Below are 20,637 nucleotides of genomic sequence, written 5' to 3'. Positions count from 1 at the left end.
GCCTGCCAGACCTGTTCATGCTGGAATTCCTTTACAGGAAGCATGGCCTTATATTTCAGTTCCAATTAAATAAGTTCTCCGTCGCCCTGGTGGAGGTAACTAACACCCATAAGTTAAAACTCGCCTGAATACAGCTTATGTAGCCAGAAAGAGAAGTGTGCAGACAATTAGTGGAGGTGGGAGGGGAGGGGACACCACAGGGAGAGAAGCATTATTGGAAAAGAAGAACTGGGATCCTCAAAGACAAAACTCAAAACTTAGCTCTTTTCCTTTCTTGCTGATCTCCCTGCCCTATCTCATCTTTAAGATTCAGTTCCTGCCACTGCATTGCTCAATGGGAACCAGGGATGATTTGTCCACATGCTTCATACCTGTGCTTTAAATATAGACTTTTGGCCCTTTATTCCAGGTCTGGCAATAATTAACTAACTATAAGGAAATCACATGATTTTCTAAATGAAATGGCATCAGAAAGTTTCCTGGACCCAATGAGCCCTGTAAATAGCTATAATCAGAGTTGGGCGTTTCCTCTCAGTCAATGCCAAAGTCCTTTTCAATTCAAATCCAGGGCCTCAAGCATACTAGGTAAGAGCTCTACCACTAACCTATGTGCCCAGCTCTTTTATTTTGAGACAGGATCTTACTAAGTTGCCCGGGCAGGCCTTGGGTTCAAAAATCCCAATGCCTCTGCCTCCTGAGTCCTTGAGATCAAAGGCACACAACACCATCCCTGGCAGTGTCTGCTTCTTTTGACAATGGTTCAGGACCTGTCACGTCTTGGCATCTTGCAGACTTGTAACCAAAAGCTTCTCTGGAGCTGGAAATAGCACAGCTTTTCATCTTTTGAACAATTTTTTTTGAGCCCTCACTTGGTGCTGAGCACTGTGTTAGAGTCTGGAAAGAAGAAATTGGTATTAAAAAAAAAAGAAGTAAAAAATAAGAGTTTCTGCTCCAGACAAATGTGCCTTCAGTAAAGTGGTTTTTGTTCTGACCAAATAGCAACTCTCTCCTCAAGGCTACAATGGCTAAAGTTCATTTTTATTCTAACCAAAATGGCCTGAAAACAGGAGAGGAAAGTTAGCCTAGAATGAACTATTAAAAAAAAAAAAAATTCCTTTTTACAGTCCGATAATATTTTAGCAATGCTGCCCTCTGCCGTGCAAAACTAGAATCTCAGCTCCAACAGTTTGCACAAATTCCCCAGTGCTGGTTAGTTTAGAGAGAACTTGAAGGTCTGATGTTTTTCTTGCTTTGTTCATACCCCTAAAGTAATTGTGAATAATCACGTGCCCTCTTGCATGTTTTAAATTTGACAACTAGGTTGTAAAGGACTTTCTTTTCCATCAATTTCCTGTGCTTTAAAGAACTGCAGGTCTTTTCCGGCTACACTAGGAAGCATCATGAGCAACAGAGTCTTTCTGGACCCCCTGTAGGAGGTAGTGCAAAAGTCCTGTTCGGGAACCAGCACAAGTACCAGAAGTTTTTGGAAATGGTAGGGCTGCAGACCCAACCTGAAGAACTATGACCCTCAGAAGGACAAATGCTCCTGGGTTACCAGATGGCTGAAGTCCACTCCCTGCCCCGAGTTCTCTATGTGTGTTCTGGGGCCCAGCAGTATGTGATGAAGCCTAGACCGTGGACTCCCCGACATGGACAATCACCAGACACTGGTCAAGAAGTATTATGTCTTTCTGGCCTCAGAGTGGCTGATCGAGCAAATCCTGTGAATCCTGGGCCCAGGCTGATTTAAGGCTGGACAAGTCCAAAATATGGGGGTCATTACAAAATGTTCCAAAATATGGGAACATTACGAAATTTTACCAAGGACACAGAATTATTTAACATAACCAGTAGATGAGGTGAAGTCCACCATCAAGTTCCAGATGAAGAAGTGCTCTGCCTGCTCATGGCTATTGGTCACGCCAAGATGACAGACGGTGAACTTGTGTACAACATCCACCTGGCTGTAAACACTGTTCAGGAAAAGCTGGGGCTGTATTAAGGCATGTCCTAGGGAATTCTAATACCATGAAAGAAAAAGCTTTCAGACTGAGCTCATCCAATTTATGTTCCCGTTGACTGGTAGTAAAGTCAGCCCTTGATGTCAATCAAACCAGCCAAATTCAAATTGCTTTCAGTGAAAAATTATTTTATTTGACTGTTTTGGTGGCCATCACTGTGTTCTTGTGTTCTAAATTTGAGGCAGGTTAATAGCCATCAGAGAAAACTCTCCTTGCTTCACTTTTAGAGGACTCTCTTGTCTTAAATCTGAGTTTTCTTATTGGGCCATTTTTTAAAAATATATTTTTTTAAATTGATGATGGACCTTTACTTTATTAATTTATCTATATGTGGTGCTGAGAATTGAACCCAATGCCTCACACAAACTAGGCAAGCGCCCCACCACTGAGCCACAACTCCAGCCCTGGGCCAGTGTTTGGTGCAAGCTTTTACATGCCAGGACAATGCGTCGTGTAGTTTTGGGATGGTGGGAAGTGTATATCTGTTCTGTAAAGAGGGGGAAGGGAGATGATGGAAGGTACAAATGAGGTGGGAACAACCCACTGAGCACCATGGGAACTTTCTTGGGCAGTTAGTTTTAGGAAGGGGGACCTATAGACATGGGGATATGGAGAACAATTGCTCTAGACTACAAAGGGTCACAGTCACCCAAGAGTTCTTGACTGACCAGGATGCAGAGGCTCTTTGTGTTTGGTAGCTCCTCTTATCTCTTGACTCTTGCTCTGGTCTGTAACAACTTTCTCTCAGGGTTACCTAGAGGGCACGACTATGTCATGCTTTTGCCATGGTTTTTAAAAGATTAGATCTCTGGAAAAGAACCTTTCTCTCTCTCTGCTGAGGCCTTGAAGATAATTTTTGGTCCCAGAAGTTATCTAGTAAAAGGTGAATGCCACCTTCTAGCAGCTCTCTGCTCCGATTCACAGGTCAAAGGGTTCCTTTCTGATGGCCAGCTGGACAGAGTGCCCGGGGAGAATGTGGATAACTATGTCAGGGCCTTGGTAGGTGGAACTGTCTGCCAGGGGAGCACCTTGAATGTAAACTGACCCCAGCTCCCCTCTGCAGGCTCAGCTTCTGCCCTGTGTCCTGCCTCCTGGGAATAGAACATCCTTTCCCTCACACCCTGACTGGCTTGCCTTGACCCTTCTCTTTGTCAAAATGCTAACTTTCAAGGCTGAACTACTGTTTCCAGATTACTTTCTCCTTTACCTCAATTCATACAACATTCAGTACTTTTCAAGGGCACATCTTGTATTTTGCTTTGTATTATAATTATCTATGCACTATGTCTTGTGGCTTTTTAATTTTTTTTTTTGTACTGGGGATTGAACTCAGGGGCACTCCATCACTGAGCCACATCCCCACCCCTATTTTTTCTATTTTATTTAGAGACAAGGTCTTACGGAGTTGCTTAGCACCTCATTGTTGCTGAGGCTGGCTTTGAACTCACGATCCTCCTGCCTCAGTCTCCAGAGCCACTGGGATTATAGGCATGTGCCACCATGCCTGGCTCTTACAGTCTTTTGAAGAGACAGCTGAATTCATCTTTATATATCCCAGCTGCCTAGCTCAGTATCTGGCAGGGGCCAGGTTCTCAGAAAAAAACATTAGGGCTTTAGGTCCCATTCCATACTGCTGCATTCGAGTTAATAGATTAATGTCTATTAAATTAATATCTATCCTGTTTCCACAGATGCAAGCATACACTTCTCACCAAACACCTGAAAAGCCACAGGATGAATTCTGAAACCGATGGCTTCTTTCAGAGCTACAGCAGAAGACAGGCATGAAGGTAAGGGGACTTTGAGTATAATTGAGGAATTTGTCACGGTGATGAGCCCCTTTGGATGATATTTGTAAAACACTCCCTAGTGCTTCAAGGTCAGGGGCCCAAGTTCAGTGATGACCTTGGGGTATTGTGCATCATAAGAAAAACAGGAAGCCAGTCTGGGTTTGTGCCTCTTCCCCCTATTGTTAGAGATACCACGTTCAAGACCTAGTAGTTAATTCCTGCAATTTCAAACATATATCAAGTACTCATGTCTTTGGGAACATTACGAAATTTTACCAAGGACACAGAATTATTTAACATAACCAGAAATCAAACTTCATGGCTACTCCCAGAGCCTATAATTCCTAACTAAATGTGTGGTTTAGACTTAAATGATGGGTCAAGTCTCATCACTTGGTGGGGACAGGATAGGTGAAAAAATAGAATGAGAGATAAAAAAAAAAGTTCAGCCTAAATCATACCTAAATGGACAGGACCAACATCGCTTGGATATTCATAAATCTGCAAACAAATAGGAGAATAGCTGGAATGATTCTGCAGTATGTTGGTTTTGCAAAGCAAATCAACTCAAACAAAACATGTAAGGCTACACATATGGTGCGACTCTACATCATGTTCAACCAGAGAAATGAAAAGTTGTACTCCATTTGTGTACCATGAATCAAAATGCATTCTGCTGTCATATATAACTAATTAGAACAACAATAACAAAAGCTTATAGTAAAGTAAACACAAAGTGGAAAAAAAAGATCAAGAAAACAGGGCTGTGTCAATTGTCTTACATACAATGCATGAAGAAGGATGCCTTCAGGTGACATGTGCTTTTATTCTACCCCTTAAAAATGCAAGTGTTAGCTATGAAGTGGGAAAGACAATTCTTGAATGAAAACATGTGCCAAGGTGTGTGGTGCAGTGTGACAACGTCTCACCTAGGATTTTCTTGTTCCAGCTTTGCTGTCTACCAGCTGAATGGCACGCTGAAGACCTGTCCATATTAAACTTAAACTTGAACATTGGCCAGTGAGTTCACATAGGAACATTTTGGATTGGTAAGTCATTTTACTAAAAGAATGTCCTATTTTTTAGATGCTAAAGTTTAGAGACTCAGCCACCCAGTGTCCCATACAACTTGCCCTTCTTCATTGGGAATCTACTACAGCCTCTGCACACCTGTGCTTTGAAAATGCCTCTTGAGTATTTGGCAGCCGGGTGTTCCCATGGAAACCAGTTCTACTTGGGAGGGATTTCCAAGCTGGCTGTAAATTGGGGTTAGTGAGGGCGGCCTCCATCATACTAGGGAACAAAGCCAGCCTTTCACAGGAACAAGATGCTGGCACTGTACTGCATGCTTTTCCAACATCCTCTATAAAAATTCTTTGTGGCGTTCATTGGGTGACCTCCCGCTGACCTTTCTCTTGTGTTCTAAACACTGTTCTCATGCCCAACTCTATGTGAATTTTTGGTTTCCAATCTTTCTCTAATAGTAGGATTGTCCGATTCCACAAATAAAAATACAGGACGTCCAGTTAAATTTGAACTTCAAATAAACAATGAATAATTTAAAATGATACAATATTTGGGACTTATACTAAAAAATTATTTATTGTTTATCTGAGACTGAAATGTAACAGTACATCCTGTTTTACCTGGCAGCTCTGGACGGTGATTCAAATGTCTTCATTTTCATGCCTACGGGAGTGCTTGTGAGTCTCAGGCTTCGTAGCCCAAAACTACCTTACTCTTCCAAAAAGAGCATGCACTCTTCCTCTGCAAAAAGTTATCAATAACACAAACCAGATCCTCTTTTCATTAATCATGGTCCTGAAGTTTGCTGTCATTTCTGGTGCTTACAGATATTGCCTTTCTGTCTTTTACCTTTTCATGTCCTCCTCTGTCACCATTTGTCACATTTTCTTCAGTAGAGAAAGAAAACTCCTTTCTTTCAGCTATGACATGTGAAGGAAAAACAGCTGTTCCCAAATCCTTTTAATTCTATGGGTTATGGAATCTCATGAGTTCTGAAACTAATAATAGGACAGTCACCCTATCCTTACTCTGTCACCAAGTATCACTTTTATGAAAAGATGATTAAAGACGATGCTTAAGTTTTAGGTGGAGTCTTTGGAGGAAACACCTTATTTAACATTTTTTGAGTCAACGTGGTGATCTGGGAGGGGGGTGGGTCAGGATGTCGATACAGCAGCGCCACCCGGAGGTTTCAGCCCTCGCTTTTGGGGGCTCCTGTCTTTGCTGTGGTTGCAACCATTTTCTTCCCTTGCACTTCCTTCCCCAGAAAAGTTGTGGTTCCTTCTTGGAGTTGAGCCAATGTCCAGCCTCTGTCTACAGCAGAGTCTGTGTCAGAACCTCCTGATGGGCTGTGGGCTTTCTGGTCCAACACGAGGTGGTGCCACGCTCAAGGAAGCAACAGGAAACTAATTATGAGGGGAAACAGAGCCGCCAGGATGGGGAACTGCCAAAGATAAATGTGTTCCTGATTAACTGTGAGAGACACAACAGGAAGGTCTGATCACAGGGGAGTGTTTGTATTGTTAGAGATATGCATATTTGGGCTGAGGCAGGTAAGCATATTTTTTACTTTTTTTTTTAATGCAATAAGGTGCTAATAACTTGGTCACACACATAGTGTAAAAAAAAAAAATCACAAGAAACCAACTTAGGAAGTGAAAATTGGTTAACATCAGGGCCTACGTACAGAATCATCCAAGAGATTCTAGAAGCAGGCTAGGCAGAGGAACATTTTAGAGACATGTAGCCATAGGACATCATTTGGTTATACAAACCATGCTAGGTTGACCATGACTCAGACATGAAAGAGGAAACCTATGGCAGAATCAAGTTGGAACTACCTACCCCAGCGTCTGAGGTCCCCAAGGTCCGGCCTGAGCCTGTGTCCCCATAGTGACCCTCAGGTCCCTCTTAGTTCCTGAAGAGTGGAATTGGTCAGGAGATGCAGGGGCACAGCCCTGACTCTTTGCAGGGACCTCTCCCACTGTGCCAGGCCACCAAGCCTGGCAGCAAGGCCACTTTGCGTCCCCAGACCACCCCTCAGTCTTTCTTCCCCTGCCTGTAATTGGAAAGCCCCTTCCTTTCCAGCTGTGTCTACATAACACCCCCACCCCTGGCATCACCCCTTGTCCAACCTCCATTCTTGGTGGCTTTGGTCAGCAAGAGGGTGGGTATGGGCTCTTACCCAACTGGGCTTCAAACCAGTAGGGAAAAAAAATATGCACCCTCCCCCTCTTCCACTTCTCATTTAATCTTTCTGGAGTGACCACGGTGAGTAAGTATTCTAGTTTCAACTAGGAATAGCATAAATTATTTCCCCACAGTGAGTTTCTGTTTCCTGTGGAGTTCTGAGTTCAGCTGGGAAGCGTCCTGTTGTGGGCTGCATGTTTGTGTCTCCCCCAATTCCTCTGTTGAAACCCTAGTCCTGAAGGCGATGGTACTTGGAGAGGGGGCCTGCGGGAGGATATTAGGTCTCAAGGGTAGAGCTGTCCTGCAAGGACTAGTGCCCTTCTGGGAAGAGACAGGAGAGGCCTTGCTTCCTCCCTGCCCTATGATTCACAAGAAAGCTGGGTGAAAACCCAGAAGAGAGTCCTCACTGACAATCCTACCCGGCTGGCACTCTGATCCGGGACTTTCAGCTTCAAAACGGTGAGATACAAATGTTTGCTGTCCAAGCCACCCAAGCTATCATAATTTTTGTTTAAGCTGCTGAGACTAAGCTAGTTCCCACTGCATCCCACTGCAGATTTCTTTTCCTTGTCTTTTCCTCTGACTCAGTGAGGTGGTGGGTGCAGTGGTGGCTCTTAGTCTGTGTGTGGGGACCAGAGTCAAGCAGGTGAGAGATGTGTCAAGAAAAAAAAGTCCAAACTAGGACTTAGTGGCAGTTCTTGACTCCTAGAAATCAGAGAGGACCATCCTTCATCAGGATGTGGCTTTGTGACAAATGCCACCCTCATACCCCCCGACCCATGTCATGCTGTCCCCTTCCGGTGCCTTGTGAAATCTTTTTGGGATGGTTTCTGTGTGGCCTCATTCCAGGCATTGGGTGATGGCTTCAGTTAAATATTGTTTTCACACTGACCTTTACTTATGAGGGTGTGTTCATGTGACATATGTTTATGTGACATGTCCTTCTGTCTGAAAACTTCATGCTGGTCACCTGGCTTTGAAGTCCCCAGGCAAGAATCTGGGGCAGCTCATGGTGATGATCCTCATGCTGTCTAGGGCACAACCTGATGGAAATTTCCTTGGCAAAAATTTTTTGGGGGGTCATAGCATTTAAACTTGCATCATGGTATAAATTTAGGTGGTTTAGCCATTAGGGGTTATCATCTCTCTTAATCTTAGGGGCAGTCACAGCAGGTAAGTATTCAGACTTTCCTCCAGTTTTCATTTCAAAAATTTGATCCTCAGAAAGCCCAGTGCGGGGAGCAAGTCCTTTGAGTCTGGCTTCTCTGCCCTTATCATCCCCCTTGGAGATTTCCCGTGGTTATAATAATAATTTATGTCTTATAATCCTTTCTTCTTCTTTCTTTCTTTCTTTTTTTTTTTTTTGGTGTGTGTGGTAAATTAAATCCATGTTCTTTGTTTAATAAATTATTTCAAATCTCTAGGAGCTGTAATGGGAAGAATGTCTGTACCCCTCTCCTTCTCTCTCTGCTCCCCTGAGGTAGCTACTGTACTTAGTAGACAATTTAGGGCCCAACACTAATTACTGCATATATTATTTCTTGATTCTTTCATCCAATTTCCGCCTCAGGCCTGCCTTTCCTTCACTCAAGTGATTTCCTCATAGCCTCCCATCAGGTGTCAAGAGGAATCCAAAAGGTGTGGTTTCTGTCACTGTGGCAACTGGCCACTGTCTGAGGGCAGGCACTGCAGGGCTTGCTGGTGGGGTGGGCATTCAACCCATCCTTTGTGAATTGTTTTGGTTTTCTCATTTAGTTTAGGAAACATTTCTCCTTTTCCTGAGGACCACCTCCCGTTTTTATTCAAGGAGTGCTTTTGCTTGGGGACAGGGAAGAACATGGGTAGGCAGGCTGGAAAAGTAAAAGGAAAATCATCTTATTGGAATAGAGGGAGTCCTAGGGAGAACTTTCTGCAGGTAATAGGTTGTGAAGTTTAGAGCACCTGTTGTGAGATTTTTGCTTCCATGGAAATCATTATTTCAAACAAGGTGCACCAGGGTTTAGCTTTCTGGCTTTCCCTGAAGGATTTGTCCGGATAGCTTAGTGTTTTGATTAATTAACATAAAGCTGAGATTCTACAGAAATGTAAATTGTTACCTTCCCCCACTCCCAGGAGTCCCTCTCAGGCACGGCCTGAGGGAAATGACGTGGAGCTGGAATTTCCACCTGGTGTTGCTTTGTTTGAATTTCCATTCTGGGGTGGGGGCAGAAGATCCCGCTTGTGGAATGTCACATTCACAGTACCACACTAGCGAAACAAAACCACCTGAGGTGGAGACTTGGCCTTTGCCATTGATGCGGGCAGCACAATATGAATGAAATAGCCACCGGGAGATGCCCACAGGGAACTTTGGGTTTGAAGGTGTGATGAACTCAGTCCCCTAACATTCTTGTATTGAAATCCTAACCCTCAAGGTGTTGTGTATTTAGAGATGGAGCCCTTGGGAGATGACTAAGTAATGAAGGTAGATTCTTCACAAAAAGAATTAATACTTTCATAATAAAAAGTCACAGTGCTCATGTGCCCCTTCTGCCATGCGACACAATAAGAAGGCATTATCTACAAGCCAGGAAGTGGGCCCACCAGACATGGAGTCTGCTGGCACCTTCACTACCAGAATTGTGAGCAAGAAATTGCTGCTGCTTATAGGCCACCAAGTTGATGATATTTTGCTATAGCCACCTGAGTGAACTAAAACAGAAAGGGGGGTGGTGGTATCACAGGAACTCTGATCTTTGTAGACACAAAAGAACATGTATATGAAGTTAGAAAAGGACATCAGATTCTGACTTCTCACCAATTAGTCACAGATGTATATTTTCCATGCAAGGCAGAGTGCGTATGAAAGGAAGAATTCAGAGGGTGACCAGAGCAGATGCAGCCCCCACCCACCCCAAAATGACTGTAGGCCTGACCGCATTAGTGGGGCGGGGAGGGGGGGAGAACCAGGCTTGGGGTCATACATCCTGGGCTGCCACTGACAGGTTGGGGAACATGGGCATAAAACCTTATCTCTGGGGCTATTGAGTGTCAGTGGACACGAGACTGCTGCACAGGAAACTCATAAGCTTTGCACAGCCTGTGGGAACTCAGTAACGTAGAAGAGTTTCCTTGTGTAGTGCTGCCCATGACAATTGCTTATCTGACACCAGCTGCTACTGTAAAGATGACTTGATCCCATCTGGGTTTACTAATTTCTTGGCTTTGAACATTTTCCTGCCAGGACCTGTAGAGGGTGTCAGAGTGCTTCACTGGCCTGTCCTTCCTGCCTCAGGTTCTCAGGGTCAGTTTCCCTGTTAGGTGCAGCTGGTTTCAATTTCTTTTAAAATCAGAAGGAAAGGAACCCCACAATATTAATGAATACATAATAATGAACTCAGCCTGTATTAGATCAATCTTTATACCAACACAGTTGTCAGGTATACTTTTGGTTGATTGATTGGTTTTTATGAAGGAAGTGGCCATGGAGACCAAAGTGCCTGGAATCCATGAAAGTCCTAATGTGGCTCAGTAGGTTCCTGAAAGTACTTTGAAGAGTGAGTTGGTAGCCTGGGCGGTTGCCTGCCCCTGTTTGCTGAACAGATCCATCCTGAAGAAAGGCACATGTGGTGAGTGTGATGAGCCAAGCGGAAGGAGGGGGTGAGGGCAGCTAGTGCTGATGGAGGTGAGAGGGGCCACATTAAGGCTTTTATTGAGATGGGGTCTGGCTAAGTTCCCCAGGCTGGCCTCCAACTTGCATTCCACCTCCCTTGGCCTCCTGAGAAGCATTACAGGCGTGTGGCTTTTTTTTTTTTTTTTTAAGAACTGAAGCATCTACCTTAAATCCTGTAGAGATTCAGGAAATGATACTCCCAAAATGAAGACCTCATAAGTAGGCTGAGAAGCAACATTTCTCTCTGAACTTCTCCTTCCTTCCTATATCTTCTCCACCAAAGCAAAACATATAAACCAGAATTCTTCTTCCCCCAAATCAACCACAACAACTAGAATTATTACTCTAACCCTAACCCTGCCTGTCTTTTAAGGAGCTGGCCATAAAGAAATTCACACCCTGTCAGGAGCCGTCCATGGGCTGTGTGAGCTATTCACATAGTGGCCAAATGAGGGGATAGGCCTGGCATTGAGTGCTCCCTGTCACTGAGTGATCACCTCCCCCTCCAGCTCTGCCTTAGGTCCCACAGGGCACCTGAGATGGGTGTGACTTGCCAAAATGTCAATCAATCTGCTGACCACAGACATCAGAAGCAAGACTCCACCCTTGAAACCTTATCCCCCTCTAATCCCGCCCCCACCCCTTATAAAATAAAGGGATCCCGGGCTCACAAGCTCTTTCCAGAGCTCTTTTTCCAGCATGGAAGCTGACCCTTAAGGTCACAGAGCTGTCCCCCCTTGATCTGAAAACCTTACGTCTGTGTTGCGTGATTTTTCGCTGCTTTCTCAGTTTAATGTTGCAGCCAGCTCTTTTAAACCCCGTTCGTCTCCTCTGTGAGGGTCATGGGTGAGAAGACCCTTATTCTGGAGGAGTCCTGCCCATATCTGAGAAGAAAAAATGTTATAACTGGGAGAAGACAGGCCTTAGGGGGCTTCCTCACTGGTGTATTTTCGTGTCTTTAAATCTTCCTTCTGAAAGGTCTCATGTTATATAAAACCATGATCAAATGAATTTGTTATGCTTTTCTTTTGTTAACCTGACTTTTATTGTAGCGGCGTTGGCTGTGACATTTTATGGTGGACAGGAAAAGGGATCACCCACTTTTTGACTCTACAAATTTCTCTAAAATGCATCACACTCCCTAACCTTCTGTGTGCAATTTTAACTTTTATCAAAGGATGTGTAGTGCACATGTGTATATATACATACATGTAATATATTTTTAGTCAAATAGTACTAAAAGAGTTAAGACAAGTCATGGGGTTCAGGACATGTCACCCTAAAATATAACAGTCAGAGATCAGAAACATGCTACCCCCCAAAATGCCTCTTTGGCATGAGGATTATTTTGAGAAACTGTAGACATAGGAGATACTCTGAAAACAAAAATAGAAGTTACTCTTTTTTAAGGGAAATAGACATCTATAAAGGAAATCACATACAAAGGTGTTTTTCAGTCTGTACAGGAAGAGAAGGATTATTCTAAATTGCTGGAAACTCACATCACCAGAGAAGGCCTGGACTTAGATTGGCATAACATACCTTACCCTTGGTTAAGGTGATTTTCCTGGTCACCTCCCTATAATTAGCTTTCCCCACAACTTTCTTTCTTTGATTTAACAAACGGTGGTATTTAAGCCTGGGGTCAAAGCCTCCTCTTTAAGGATAATTTTTTTTTTTTCATACTGGGAATTGAAGCCAGGGGCACTTTGTCACTGAGTCACATCGCCAGCCTTTTTCATTTTTTATTTGAAACAAGTTCTTGCTAAGTTGCTTAGGGCCTCACTACGTTGCTCAGGCTGGCCTCAAATTTGTGATCCTCTTGCCTCAGCCTCCCAACTTACTGGGATTACAGGTGGGTACCACAAGGCCACACCAGGTCTATCTTGGAATTACTAATTTCTTGCATATCACCCACATGCACATGTATAAGTTATGCATGTCAATAAACGTGTTTGTTTGTTTTTTTCTTGTCTTTTGGCTCAGGTTTCTGTCCCAAGTAAGCATCATATTTCCAGACCCAGGTTGGACTGTTCATCACTTGAAGATCAATACTTGGGAGCTGAAATTTGTGAGAATGAAATTGGTTTCATTCAAGGGCTGGCATCTTGAGAAGAAAGGATCCTGATAAGACACAGTGGGACACTCAGAAATGCAGAGGATTAGAGAATAAGGAGAGGTGTTACACATTCTGATATTTATCCGAAATTCAACAGATGTTCTGGATTCTGAAAATCTAAAGAAAGATGATTTAGCAGGAAACATCTTAATCATTAGGCGCTGCTTTTCTTTAGAATTTAGAATGCTGGGCAAAGGGAGGAGAAGCAAAAGTAATTCTACCAAGGACAACTCCCAAAGGAGTGGCCATGGTTACCCTGAGAAAAGTTAGAGGGAAATTATTTATCACCCGCTACATGAATAATGGTGGTTCCTTAATTTACTTTTCTGTCTCTTTATTTCTTATCCTTGAAGGCAATCACTTGCAACTTTCCCAACTCCTTCCATTTTTTCCCCCTGGTATTTAACTTTTCCAAAAATAATTAATACTGCATTGTTAGAGTCTGTAAACAAGTCAAAATAACACCTGGCATTTTGCCAGGGGAATGTTAGAGTTCGTAAACAAGTCTGGATGGTGCCTGGCAAAATGCCAGAGGGAGCGGTTTGAGAAGTAACAAAAACAAGCCATTAAGTGTGGAGATTCCTGATTGGTTGACTGATGTATCTAGTTTATGCTAATTAGATAAGCTGTGTGGAATGTATAAATACTGCTCCTGTCCTGCAATAAACGGCTCCCACTCCTGCTGTATCAACGTACACAAGTTATTCGTCACCCCCCGGTTATTTTGCTGCAGCCGGACTGCGGCACTGCATTTCTAAGGAATATCTACCTACTTCTACTTCTCCACTTGTTCGTTTCAGATAGTAGCAATTGTTGTCCTCTTATGGCAGATGAAGATTTATCTGTCTTAACATCCTCACTTTATTCTTTATTCTCTGTCTTCACATAGCTGTCAGTAAAATTACATTATACTTTTAAAAATTAGTCTGTATTTAGAGAGTTTGTGTTAGTGCTATGGAAATATTACTGAATCAGGAACATTCTGCCCACCATGCAGTAGGCTGATCATTGAAGTCAAGAGTTTTGCAAAAGACAGAGAGTTTATTCATGAAGTGGTTCAACGTGAGGAGGCAGGAGCCCCAAGTTCCTAATAACGACTCAGGCAATGGTTGCCATTGTGAACCATACACCAGAGATGTAATCTGCAGCAAAGCTAATGGGAATATTCTGCTTAGTTACTTGCCCTCTAAAATTGGTAATAAAAGCAAATGAAACTAGTTTTTAATTCAGATTTTCCCTCATTTCAGACATGTTCACTGCTGAACCAAGTACTAACAATCGTGTTCCCTTTCTTATGCAGAATTTCGGTTGTCCAGAAGTTAATATTTGCCTCATTTTCAATATTTAGTTTTCTTTTTGTGCTACTCCTTAATTCTTCCTAAACAATCCACAAGATCAGCACAATGCAGTCAAAGCCATCAGAACCAGTCTGTTCCATTCCTTCCTCTGAGCCTTTGTTGGAACACTCATTCTTTCTGCTGGAGGATGGGCCTCTACCGCAGGCCTCCTGGGACCCCTCGCTGCCACTCTCCTGGGGCTAGTTTTCCTGATCTAGCTTCTTGCCCTTTCTTCCTGAATTCATTTTCCCCCTTTATTCTCACATTTATGCTTTTGATAAATTTCATACTTTAATAGCTTCCTGAGAAAATGTGCATGAGAAATAATTTTTTCCCCAGATCATTATGTTTCTGAGAATGCCTTAATTTCACACCTCTAATCCATAGATTGGCTTCCTTATCCTATTCCTATTTGAAAGCATTTCTTCATTGCGTCCTAGCTTTGCAGTATTGTTGAGAAGTCTCGAGTCATTTTTATTTTTTAGGCTTATATGTGATTGTGTTTTCTTTGGGAGAAGCTTTGAGGATGTTCTATCAATCACAGGAATTCTGTAACTTCACAGAATGCTTTGATGTGGAGTTTCTCATGCACGGCATTGGACATTTGGTGGGTTCTTTTCAAATCTCTTGTACTCTTTCTTTAAAGTGTCCTTCCCTACATTTTCCCCCAATAATCCGTTTCTGAATCCACATTCTCTGCCTGATTAGATCCCTCCTTCCAGTCACCCATCTCTTTGCCTCATTGTGTTTCTTTCTATGATGTAGATTAGCTTTTTCTTCCAAGTTTTCTGCACACAGAAAGGCCCCTGAATCTACAAAATTTTATCATCTGCCAAAACTGGGTCGACACTGCTTGTTCATCTTTGCTTTTTCTTGTGTTTTATACCTTTTTAATTCCTCAGTTATCACATTGGTGAGGGTTGGCAGAAAAAGGATTTGAGGGAGCAGTATTGGTAAGGTCTAGTATTGGGACAACCTGGTGGTTTTATTCCTACCTTGTTACTGATCTTCTTAATCCAAGGGGCTGGATACACTATTGGGTTCAGCCCCAATCTTTCACTTCCAGCTGACCCTGACAGAGAGACTGATGGAATCATTCCTGGATTGCAGTCCTGGGAAGTCAGCTCACACCTCAGCTCTGTACTTTATTAGCAGTGCCAGCTTTGACAAGGCACTTAGTGCCACCATGTCCTTCTTGGTAAGATGGCTCTATTATACCAGCAATACCCTATGGCAGTGGTTATTGTGATCTCAGATCCAATGGGTCATGTGTAAGAGTGCTGGTAAGCTGCAAGGCATCACACACATGTACATTAGAATCCACAGTGAATAGGTAGAGCCGAGAGCTGGTTGTGTAACTCAGGGAAAACCTAAACAAACCCTCTAGCTTCACTGGCTTTTAGTTGATTTTAAAAACCACTGATTTGGAAGTCACATAGCTGAACAACATATTATTAGTCTCCTACTATCTCTGCTGTAGATGATACCCCTTACAAAGGCCGCCTAATGGATTAAAACTATTTTCCAGTGAAAGTTGTCTTTTTGCTCCCCTCCCTTATTCTGTATCTTAATGACTAACTGCAAGGTTAGCTATTCTTGAAAACAATGAAACTTTCTAATTGTTTGTTTGTTTGTTTTAGTGCTAGGGATTGAACCCAGGGGCTTGCATATGTTAGGCAAGTGCTTTATTGAGCTATACCCCCAACCCATTACTCATTAAAAGCTTTTCTTTTTTCTTTTTAAATACATTTTTTTAGTTGTAGATGGATACAGTACCTTTATTTTATTTGTTTACTTTTATGTGGTGCTGGGGGGGGGGGATCGAACTCAGTGCCTCACACATGCTAGGCAAGCACTCTATAACTGAGCCACCACCCAGCCCAGAAAATTGGGTTAACTTTCAGATAATAGCAACATGTGCACCAGAAAAGCAGACTATTGTAGAATTTATGACTACCCTAGCACCTAGCCCTAATCTGAGACTAAAAGATATTTTTTTCAGGTTTAGGAGGGCTGAGGCAGGACGATTGTAAGTGCAAGGCCAGCCTCAGCAATTTAGCAAGGCCCTAAGCAACTTAGTGACCCTGTCTCACTAAGTGTTGGTCATTGGTGAAGCACTCCTGTGTTCAATCCCTGGTAACAAACAAACAGATAAAAACCCCCCAAACAAAACAAATAAAAACTTCCCCAAGTCCTTATGTAAGCCTTGTACCTGTGACCCCTAGGGAAGATGGATCCAACCCAGAGTCTCATGCATGCCAGGCAAGTGCTCTACCATTGAGCTACATCCCCAGCTCAGAAGATAGCCTTTTTTTTAGGACAAGAGTCCCCATCTTACACCTTGCCAGCTTGTTGTCAATAAAGGTCTTTCTTCTGTATCACTCTGTCTCTCGAGTTACTGGCATCATTATTGGAATTGGACCTTTCATGGTTAGAGTTGCTCAGGAGGGTCCTCACATTTGGAGGCAGATGTAAGCTTTGCTACTTCCTGGTTATCTGCCCCTCCCACAACCTTGCTATTGACCATGGTTAGACCGTTGGGATCCTTGAACATGGGAACTCAGTTGACCTTCGTGGAGGACATGAGCATGAATGGACATGTGCTAACAGGACTCCCTTTAAGAAACACAAATGGGCAGTTGAGGAGGCTTCAGCTTACCTCCTTTTAAGCAAGGTGACCAGGGTGCTCACATGGAGTCACCAAGAGCAGTGAGTAGAAGGTGAGCATATGACACAGTCACAACTGGCCTGTACCTGGTCTGAAGAAAGAATGTGCCAACCAGAGAGCAGATCTGCAGGGTAAAGTGGAACAAAAGTTGTCTGTATCTTCAGTACCACCTCATGAAGAAGATAGAAAGTTGGGAGCATGTGCAGTAAGTATATCTGCTTGGAAGCTGCTTTTTCTCTCTCTCTTTTTAAATTTGTTCTCATTAGTTATACATGGCAGTAGAATGCATTCTGACACATCATACATAAATAGAGTATAACTTCTCATTCCCCTGGTGTACATGATGTCAATTACACCGATCGTGTAATCATGTAGCTGCATTCTCTTAACGAACAGCTATGCCTGCTCACATAAGCTGATCAAATCTAACAGGACAATAAAAAAAATTACTCTTTCCTAACATTATGCTGATTAAAGAATGCTTCATGTACACATCATTCAGCAAACTTTCTTAGGTGCCTGGGATACAGCAGTGAGCAAGACAGGCAAGGATGCCTGCCCTCATGGAGCCTATCTTCTATGAAAACAGCAACCTTTGAGTGATTATTCACTATGCCAGGGATTGCAGTGACAGTAATCAGTGCTAAGACTAGCCCTCTAGAGATGCACAGCTAATGGAAGTGGATTATTAATTAGACTTTTCCATTGGGAGAGAATGACTAATTAGCCTATTGGAATGCCCAGTCCCATTGGCACATTGTAGAATAATTAATTGCATTATCATCTCCTATGAGTTTGGTTAGCTCAAGGTAGTTCCCAATACTCAACTCTGTACTGTGAAGATTGGGCTTCCACACCCAGACAACTCAGCTAGACCCTGGAAAGTGCTGAAGCTAATTTTCCTCAGCCACACCAGCCCCAAATATCCTCTAACTTCTCTATTGAGTCTCTCTCTTTTTCTAACCTCAACAGAGACATTCGTTATATCATCCACAATCATACTCGTACAGAGCAGTTAAAAGTGAGCCATTCATATATTTATTCCTCAAATATTTCTTTTTTAAAATATTTATTTTTAGTTGTAGTTGGGCCTTTATTTTATTTATTTATTTTTATGTGGTTCTGAGGATCGAAACCAGGGCTTTGCATGTGGTAGACAAGCGCTCTACCGCTGAGCCACAACCCCAGCCCCCTCAAATATTTCTTGAGACCTATTGTAAGTCAGACCCCGTGTCCACAAGAGGAACACAGCAGCTGTCTCCCTCAGGAGCTTGCCATCAGCTGATGAGGGGACATAGTGGCCAGTTCTTTTGATGGACCAAGTTGAATTCTGGTCCTGGGTCTGCTACTCACTTGAGTGCGTGGCCTTAATGACCTCTGCTGCAATCTGGAAATGGATCAGATGATGTGGCTGTCTGGTTTAATATCTCCATATCAAGAAGGTGTGGGGACTCCTCATGGGAGCGTGACTGTGAGTAAAAAGTCATACACAGTTTGGCAGAGAAGGGGAGAGGAGGAAGGATGCATGATTTTGCCGATTTTGTATTTTCCCCGTCTTTTCCAGTAGTAGAAGGGAGCCACTGTGCAGGGGTTGGGTGTTGGAGTGCCTGCCTCCTTCGGCTAACAAGGCAGAGCTCATGGCATAATAGGTACATTAAACAGGGTTTGAAGGCCCTGGCAGAGGAACATCCTGAGCTCAGCCAGAGGACCCCAGGCAGAACTGAACTTAAGTCAGCACAGAGTGCTGTGCTCCATGGGGTTTTTCTGCGGCCTTCCTGAGGCTGGAATTGCCTCTTAGTATCTGGATTGCAACATCCAGGTGGAGAAGAAAGCCAGCCTCTTCCCAAACAGCATTTTTACTCCTCTCATTAACTGCTTCCTTTAAATTCCCTTTTCTCAAAGGAGGTACAGAGGTGGGGATTCTTTTTTCTTGAAGTGTAACCTTCTGACATTGTTGCTGTCTGTGTACTCTGGCCTCTGCTAGCATTAGAGCAAATGAAATGTTTTGCTTATTCCCTTAGTAATTATTTAGTAAAACCCTACTAAGGGCCGGGCCCTGTTCTCTGGGGATTTTGTAGTGAACAAAAGAAAATAAGCCATGTCCTCATCAAATTTACTTTCTGTGGGAAAAAAGACAATAAACAAATAAGCACATAAATATATAGTATCCAATTGTTAGGAAATGAAATATAGCCAGGTGAGAGGATAAGGAACAGATGTTGTTGGGGGACGCTGGGTAAGGGATTCTGGGAAGTCCTCATACCTCCGAGGTGACGTGTGAGCAGGATTCCTTATGAATGGATTTTTCCAGTTTCCCAAATTTGCCTCTCTAAATGCCCCAAACAATTTTATGTTAATAATTTTGACTAAAATCACTTTCAATGCTTTGTACATCTTTGCCTTATAATGCAGGAGCCCAGAATAATCCAATCTTTTCTTAAAAGAGCTGAATCATTTTTGGGAACATTATTATAGCCAATTCCCTGGGCTATAATAAATACCAATGTTTTTCGAAATGTGGCCCCTGGACCAGCAGCAGCAGCAGCAGCCCCTAGAACTTGTTAGAAATGCAATTTCAGAGTCTAAAACTTTGGGGTGAGGCCCAGAAATGTGTGTTTTATCAAGCCTTCAAGGAGATTCTGAAGCCCATTCAAGTTTGAGAAGGGCTGATGGATACCCTTGAGAACTAGGGAAATGGAAGCATCTTTGCTCATCTCAGCAGGCTGCCTTGCTCTTGAGTTCCCTCCTGGCTCCTTTCTGTAGGTTTCACTGTGGTCTCAGTGTTTCTTCCGCACTGTTGTCATGGTCTAATTTTTATCTCCTTCTAATCGGCTGTTCCTAATCTGTTCTATGCCAAGAAACAGAACACCAGCCATAGCTTTGTTACATAGAAAGTAGGAATAAATTCCAGGGCTGCTGGGCCCCCTGGCTCGGGTCTTTGCCCTCAAGACATTCAGCATAATGGAAAGCACACAGTTTCTGGAGTCAGATAGACTTGGATTTCAGTCCAGAATCCCAACAGTCGGGGGATTCTGCCAGCTGCTGAGCATGTCTCTATCCATGATGCCTTCTGTAAATGGGAACCCACTGGACTTGTTGAGAAGGACCTCAGCTAAAACTCCATTGACCTCCTATGTTACTCAGGGTTTTCCAGAAACAGAATCATTAGGAGATAAAGAGATTATGAGAAATTGGCCAATGTGATTACAGGGACTGAGAAATCCCATGATCAGCTGTCTGAGAGCTGGAGGCCCAGGAAATCTGGTGGGGCAATTCATTCTGAGTCCGGGGGCCTGAGAATCAGGGGGGCCATGGTAGAAATCTCAGTCCCAGTGTGTAAGAGGAGATGAGATGGCCCAGCTAAGCAATGAAGAGAAGAAAGGGGCAAATGCATCATTCCCTTTGTTACAGGCCTTCAATAGATGGAAGGATGCCCACCCACATGCAAAAGCACATCCACTTTGCTGAGGCCACAGATCCAAATGCTAATCTCATTCGGGAACACCCCACACAGGTACACCCCAGAACAATGCTTAATCTGGTCACCCTGTAGCCCAGCCAAATTGACACAAAAAAATTAAACATCACCTGATTTCTATAATCCCCTACTCAGGTCACAGTGATGTTTTAGATCTTCTGGAATTAGTGTCATTTCAGAGCTAGCTCACAAATAATCCCCCCAAAATCTGACTATTTCCTTTTTTTCCAGTGCATGTTCACTCTGGTAAAACTCCGTAGGTCTGGGAGACAGATGTGCTTCCTCATGGGGACCAGGCCTCCCTTTTTATTGGTTGTGATCTTGGTAGTGTTAGCATGAGAATTTTCTGAGAAGGA

The sequence above is a fragment of the Marmota marmota genome, unplaced genomic scaffold, assembly GCF_001458135.2.
Source record: "Marmota marmota marmota unplaced genomic scaffold, marMar, whole genome shotgun sequence".
Lineage (NCBI taxonomy): Eukaryota > Metazoa > Chordata > Mammalia > Rodentia > Sciuridae > Marmota > Marmota marmota.
This window is presented reverse-complemented; position numbering follows the sequence as displayed.